Source organism: Arachis hypogaea, chromosome 16 (genome assembly GCF_003086295.3).
Source record: "Arachis hypogaea cultivar Tifrunner chromosome 16, arahy.Tifrunner.gnm2.J5K5, whole genome shotgun sequence".
NCBI classification, from domain to species: domain Eukaryota; kingdom Viridiplantae; phylum Streptophyta; class Magnoliopsida; order Fabales; family Fabaceae; genus Arachis; species Arachis hypogaea.
In genome coordinates, this window is record NC_092051.1 from 112,021,082 (window position 1) to 112,028,822 (window position 7,741).

General features: G+C 37.9%; 1 non-coding gene across 1 annotated transcript; it reads right to left on the bottom strand.

Annotated features, from left to right (window-relative positions):
* Nucleotides 1-6,673: 6,673 nt before the first annotated feature.
* On the bottom strand, nt 6,674-6,780 carry LOC112761685 (small nucleolar RNA R71). Its single transcript, XR_003182068.1, has one exon. It is a non-coding gene; the product is annotated as a small nucleolar RNA R71 (small nucleolar RNA).
* Between the last annotated feature and the right edge of the window lie 961 nt (nt 6,781-7,741).

Here is a 7,741-nt window from a genome sequence, read left to right on the forward strand (position 1 = left end):
ATGAGACATCAAGTCGAGATCTATACCATGCATATCGGAGGCTTTTCAAGCGAAGAGTTCGAAATTTCTTCATAGAAGATCTTTGAGTTGTGCTCTCAGACTTCCTTCCAGATTAGCCCCTATATTCGTTGTCTTTTCAGGATGATATTCGATTTGCACTTCTTCTACCTTTCCTACAGGTTGAGGGCGTAGTTCTTCTCGAGTTCAAACACCTCTAAGCTCGATAGTGTTAACTTCCTTTCCCATCAGGCAGCCTTTTAAATTAAGGCTTTCATTGTAACACTTGCGTGCTAGTTTTTTATCTCCCTTTATGGTGGGAATTCCTTCTGTAGTGAAAATTTTCATGCACAAATGAAGTGTAGAGACAATTGCTACAAGTCAGTTCAAGGTTGTCTGACCTATTAGGGCATTATATGCTGAAGTTATGTCAACTACGATGTAGTTGATACTTAACATCTTTGGATTTGTGCCCTTTTCAAAAGTAGTATACAAAGAGATAAACCCAAGAGATTGGATCGGTGTGTCCCCCAGTCCAAAGAGATTATCTGAGCCTTCAAATCCTTTTCTTCCAGTCTGAGTTTATCAAAGGCGAGCTTAAATAATATATCTGCTGAGCTACCTTGATCCACTAGGGTTCTATGGAGGTTTGCATTGGCGAGGATCATTGTTATCACCACTAGGTAGTCATGGCCAAGCATTATCCCCGGAGCATCCTCCTTAGTGAATGAGTTGGTTGGCAAGTCAGGAGTTCTATTATCTTTCCTGACTTGATACACCTCTTTAAGATGCCTCTTTCGTGACAATTTTGAGAATCCTCCTCTAGCAAATTCTCCATTAATCATGTGTATGTTTCAGGAGTTTAAAGTGGACATTCTTTCCATCCTCCTTATTCATCTTATTTCCTTTTTCTTTGATCATCCAAACTTTCTGCCAAGTACCTGTCTAGTCGATCTTCTCTGGCCAATTTTTCAATGATATTCTTTAAATCATATCAGTCATTGGTGGAATGCTCATAGAGCTTGTAGTACTCACAGTATTCTGTCCAACATTTTACCTTTTTGTGTTTCATTAGGCGAGGAGGTGGAAGCTTCTCGGTGTGACATATCTCTCTGTAAATATTTACAAGAGAGACTCGAAGTGGAGTATAACTATGATATCTACAGGGTTTCTCCGAGTTGTATTCTTCTTTTTTCTTAGCTTCTTTCTCTTTTTTCAGAGGTGGATAGGGCAGTTTGGGCCTCAAGATAGGCTCTCTTAGTCATGAATTCTCCTCCATGTTGATGTGTTTCTTTGTCCATTCTTGTACTTTATACAAGAAAGCCGGGTGTCATTTTGATATGGATTGAGAGAATGACCCTTCTTTAAGGCCATTAACTAATCTCATTATGACTGCTTTAGTGGGTAATTTTTGTATTTCTAAGCATGCTTTGTTGAATCTTTTCAAATAATCCCGGAGTGTCTCTTCGATCTCCTGTTTGATTCCCAGCAAGCTCGGGACATACTTCACCTTATCCTTCTGAATTGAGAATCTAGTAAGAAACTTCCTCGTCAGGTCGTCAAAATAAGTTATCGACCTGGAAGGTAAGTTATCGAACCACTTTATCGTGGCTTTGGTTAGAGTCATTGGGAAGGCTTTGCAACGAGTAGCATTAGAGGCATCGGCTAGGTATATCCGTCTTTTGAAGTTGCTAAGATGATGCCTCAAGTCGGTCGTTCTATCATAGAGATCCATGTCGAGGGTTTTGAAATTTCGTGGTACTCTAGCCCGCATGATCTCTTCAATGAACGGATCTTCACCTCCCAAAGGGCTTTCTTCTCGATCTGCTCGATTGCTTTGTCTTTGGAGGTCAGCTTCCAATCTTAAAAGCTTTTTTTCAACTCTTTTTGTCGTCGAACCTCCCTTCGCAGTTCTCGTTCTGCTTCCTATTGTCGTTCAGCTTCTGGTTCAAGCTGCTGCTCTAGTCGTCCACGGTGACTGTGGACTAAACGTAGTATCTTTGTTGGATGTGGAGGTTCTTCATCTTCTGGATGGTGGATGGACCTCTAATTGAATCCGCTCGAGCTGGGGTTTTCCGATGTCCTTTCTCTGTGGGGAATGTGCGTTCTTTTCCCGAGTGGAGGTATTGCAAGTGTGAGGTGGGGCTCCGGTTCTGATTCAGATGCCGTATGACCGTCTTCGTATTAATCGTCCGCCATGATCAAGGTTTGAATTCCAGGTCCCCAGCAATGGCGCCAATGTTCCGAGGTTACCTGAAACAATGATTTGGCCTTGAACGTGAGGTATAGACTCCTTGTCAGGCAGTGTCCAACTTGCTCTTGTAGAGTGGTGCCGCCATTCGAGTTTCTCTTGAGGAGGTGGAGGGTGGTACCTGCAAGAGACTCCGATGCTTAAGTTAGCAAGGACTTTAGGTAGGCTTTTTAGTAGATTAGAACGTAAATATACTTGAGGGGTGTCAGTGTATTTATAGTAGAATGAATAACCACCTTTTGGAATAGTTCTACCTATGTTGGTGGATAACTGATGAGCGGATAATTTATACGCTTTTTGGCATTATTTTTAGTATGTTTTTAGTAGAATCTAGTTACTTTTAGGGATGTTTTCATTAGTTTTTATGTTAAATTCACATTTCTAGACTTTAATATGAGTTTGTGTATTTTTCTGTGATTTCAGGTATTTTCTGGCTGAAATTGAGGGACTTGAGCAAAAATCAGATTCAGAGGTTGAAGAAGGACTGCTGATGCTATTGGATTCTGACCTCCCTGCACTCAAAATGAATTTTCTGGAGCTACAGAACTCAAAATGGCGCACTTCTAATTGCGTTGGAAATTAGACATCCAGGGCTTTCCAGAAATATATAATAGTCCATACTTTGCCCAAGTTTAGATGACGCAAACTGGCGTTCAACGCCAGCTCTCTGCCCAATTATGGCGTCCAGCGCCAGAAACAAGTTGCAAAGTGGAGTTCAACGCCCAAACTGGCACAAAAGCTGGCGTTCAACTCCAAGAATGACCTCTCCACGTGTAGATTTCAAGCTCAGCCCAAGCACACACCAAGTGGGCCTCGGAAGTGAATTTATGCATCAATTACTTACTTCTGTAAACCCTAGTAGCTAGTATATTATAAATAGGACCTTTTACTATTGTATTAGACATCTTTGGATTATCTTTTGATCTATTGATCACGATTGGGGGCTGGCCATTCGGCCATGCCTGGACCTTCATTACTTATGTATTTTCAACGGTAGAGTTTCTACACTCTATAGATTAAGGTGTGGAGCTCTGCTGTTCCTCAAAGATTAATGCAAAGTACTACTGTTTTCTATTCAATTCATCTTATTTCGCTCTAAGATATTCATTCACACTTCAACCTGAATGTGATGAATGTGACAATCATCATCATTCCCTATGAACGCGTGCCTGACAACCACTTCCGTTCTACATTAGATTGAATGAGTATCTCTTAGATCTCTTAATCAGAATCTTCGTGGTATAAGCTAGATTGATGGCGGCATTCATGAGAGTCCGGAAAGTCTAAACCTTGTCCGTGGTATTCCAGTAGGACTCTGGGATTGAATGACTGTGACGAACTCCAAACTCGCGAGTGCTGGGCGTAGTGACAGACGCAAAAGGATAGTAAATTCTATTCCAGTATAATCGAGAACCTCCAAGATGATTAGCCATGCAGTGACAGCGCATCGGACCATTTTCACAGAGAGGAATAGGATGCAACCAACGACAAGGGTGATGCCTCTAGACGATTAGCCGTGCTGTGACAGAGCATTTGGACCATTTTCCCGAGAGGATTGAAAGTAGCCATTGGCACCGGTGACATCCTTACATAAAGCCAGCCATAGAAAGGAGTAAGACGGATTGGATGAAGACAGCAGGAAAGCAGAGGTTCAGAGGAATGAATGCATCTCCATACGCTTATCTGAAATTCTCACCAATGATTTACATAAGTATTTCTATCCTTATTTTAGTATTAATTTTGAAAACTCCATAACTATTTTATATCCGCCTGACTGAGATTTACAAGGTGACCATAGCTTGCTTCATACCAACAATCTCCGTGGGATCGACCCTTACTCACGTAAGGTTTATTACTTGGATGACCCAGTGCACTTGCTGGTTAGTTATGCGAAGTTGTGAAGATATGTTAGACCATGGTTCTGTGCATCCATTTTTGGTGCCATCGCCAGGGAATCAATTTCGAACAATAATTCACAACCTGAGTAACAATTTCGCATACCAAGTTTTTGGCGCCGTTGCCGGGGATTGTTCGAGTTTGGACAACTGACGGTTCATCTTGTTGCTTAGATTGGGTAATTTCCTTCTTATTTTCAAAAAGTTTTCAAAAAATTTTTCGAAAATCTGTAAAAAATTTCTCCTTTGTTTTCGAAAAAAAAAATGTTTTCAAAAATATATTTTTCTTCAAAATTTTTAAGAATGAATTCTAGTGTTTCATGAAGCATGTTGAAGCCTGACTAGCCATAAAGCCATGTCTAAATTCTTTTAGACTGAGGCTTCCAAACCATCAGCATAGAGGCAAGTTACTTTGATAAGTAATGAGCAGTATATTCTCTGATGTTATATGCTAAAGCTTGGCTGGCTATTAAGCCATGCCTAACCCTCAGATTGGAGCTTTAGACTAAGAATGCTAGATTCCTGGAATTCATATTAAAAATTTTGGAATCCTTATTTTTATTTTTCAAATAATTTTCGAAAAAATAAAAAAAATTAGAAAATCATAAAAAAATCAAAAATATTTTTTGTGTTTCTTGTTTGAGTCTTGAGTCATGTTATAAGTTTGGTGTCAATTGCATGTTCATCTTGCATTTTTCGAAAAAATTCATGCATTCATAGTGTTCTTCATGATCTTCAAGTTGTTCTTGGTAAGTCTTCTTGTTTGATCTTTGCATTTGCATGTTTTGTGTCTTTTCTTGTTTTTCATATGCATTTCTAAATTCTTTATGTCTAAGCATTAAAGAATTCTAAGTTTGGTGTCTTGCATGTTTTCTTTGCATTAAAAATTTTTCAAAAATGTGTTCTTGATGTTCATCATGATCTTCATAGTGTTCTTGGTGTTCATCTTGACATTCATAGCATTCTTACATGCATTCATTGTTTTGATCCATAACTTTCATGCATTGCATCATTTTTCTTGTTTCTCTCTCTCATCATAAAAATTCAAAAATCAAAAAAATATCTTTCCCTTTTTCTCTCTTAAAATTTCGAAAATTAGATTTGACTTTTTCAAAAAATTTTAAAATCTAGTTGTTTTTATGAGTCAAATCAAATTTTCAATTTAAAAAAAATCTTATCTTTTTCAAAATCTTTTTCAAAAAGCAAATCTTTTTTCAATTTTTTTTAGTTATTTTCGAAAATTTCAAAAATATTTTTCAAAAATCTTTTTCTTAATTTTACATCATATTTTCGAAAATAACATCATCAATTAATGTTTTGATTCAAAAATTTCAAGTTTGTTACTTACTTGTTAAGAAAGATTCAAACTTTAAGTTCTAGAATCATATCTTGTGATTTCTTGTGAATCAAGTCATTAATTGAGATTTTAAAAATCAAATCTTTTTCAAAAACTAATTTCTATCATATCTTTTCAAAAATATCTTCTTATCTTACCTTTTTCAAAAAAAATGATTGCAAAATATCTTTTCTAACTTTCTAACTTCTTATCTTTTCAAAATTTGTTTCAACTAACTAACTAACTTTTTGTTTGTTTCTTACCTTTTTCAAAACTACCTAACTAACTCTCTCTCTCTAATTTTCGAAAAAATCTTCCCTCTTTTTCAAAATTTCTTTTTAATTAGACTAATTATTTTATTTTTTATTTGAATTTTTGAAAAACTACTAACCTTTTTCAAAAACTATTTTCGAAAATCACTAACTCTTTTTCAAAAATTATTTTCGAATATTCTCTCCTCCTCTCATCCCCTTCTATTTATTTATTCATCTACTAACACTTCTCTTCATCTCACATCTCTACTCCTATCATCACCTTTGTGTTTGGATTCTTCATTTTTCTTCACCCCTATTCCTTTTCTTCTTCTACTAACAATAAGGAACCTCTTTACTGTGACATAGAGGATTCCTCTTCTTTTCTTTTTCTCTTCTCTTTCTTATGAGCAGGGACAAAGAAAAAGGCATTCTTGTTGAAGCTGATCCAGAACCTGAAAGGACTCTGAAGAGAAAACTAAGAGAAGCTAAATTACAACAATCCAAAGACAACCTTATTGAAAATTTCGAACAAGTAAAGGAGATGGCAGCCGAACCCAACAACAATAATGCAAGGAGAATGCTTGGTGACTTTACTGCACCTAATTCCAATTTACATGGAAGAAGCATCTCCATTCCTACCATTGGAGCAAACAATTTTGAGCTGAAACCTCAGCTAGTTTCTCTGATGCAGCAGAACTGCAAGTTTCATGGACTTCCATATCAAGATCCTTTTCAGTTCTTAACTGAATTTTTGCAGATCTGTGATACTGTTAAGACTAATGGAGTAGATCCTGAAGTCTACAGTCTCATGCTTTTCCCTTTTGCTGTAAGAGACAGAGCTAGAATATGGTTGGACTCTCAACCCAAAGACAGCCTAAACTCTTGGGATAAGCTGGTCACGGCTTTCTTAGCCAAGTTCTTTCCTCCTCAAAAGCTGAGCAAGATTAGAGGTGACGTTCAAACCTTCAGACAGAAAGAAGGTGAATCCCTCTATGAAGCTTGGGAAAGATACAAGCAGCTGACCAAAAAGTGTCCTTCTGACATGCTTTCAGAATGGACCATCCTGGATATATTCTATGATGGTTTATCTGAGCTATCAAAGATGTCATTGGATACTTCTGCAGGTGGATCCATTCACCTAAAGAAAACGCCTGCAGAAGCTCAAGAACTCATTGACATGGTTGCTAATAACCAGTTTATGTACACTTCTGAGAGGAATCCTTTGAGTAATGGGACACCTATGAAGAAGGGAGTTCTTGAAATTGATACTCTGAATGCCATATTGGCTCAGAATAAAATATTGACTCAGCAAGTCAATATGATTTCTCAGAGTCTGAATGGAATGCAAGCTGCATCCAACAGTACTCAAGAGGCATCTTCTGAGGAAGAAGCTTATGATCCTGAGAACCTTGCAATAGTAGAGTTAAAATACATGGGTGAACCATATGGAAACACCTACAATCCATCATAGAGAAATCACCCAAATCTCTCATGGAAGGATCAAAAGCCTCAACAAGGCTTTAATAATGGTGGAAGAAACAGGTTTAGCAATAGCAAGTCTTTTCCATCATCCACTCAGCAACAGACAGAGAATTCTGAGCAGAATCCATCTAGCTTAGCAAATTTAGTCTCTGATCTATCTAAGGCCACTGTGAGTTTCATGAATGAAACAAGATCTTCCATTAGAAATTTGGAAGCACAAGTGGGCCAACTGAGTAAAAGGATCACTGAAATCCCTCCTAGTACTCTCCCAAGCAATACAGAAGAGAATCCAAAAGGAAAGTGCAAGGCCATTGAATTAATTACCATGGCCGAACCCACAAGAGAGGAGAAGGACGTGAATCTCAAGGAGGAAGACCTCCTGGGACGTCCAGTGATCAATAAGGAGCTTTCCTCTGAGGAACCTAAGGAATCTGAGACTCATCTACAGACCATAGAGATTCCATTGAACCTCCTTATGCCATTCATGAGCTCTGACGAATATTCCTCTTCTGAAGAGAATGAGGAT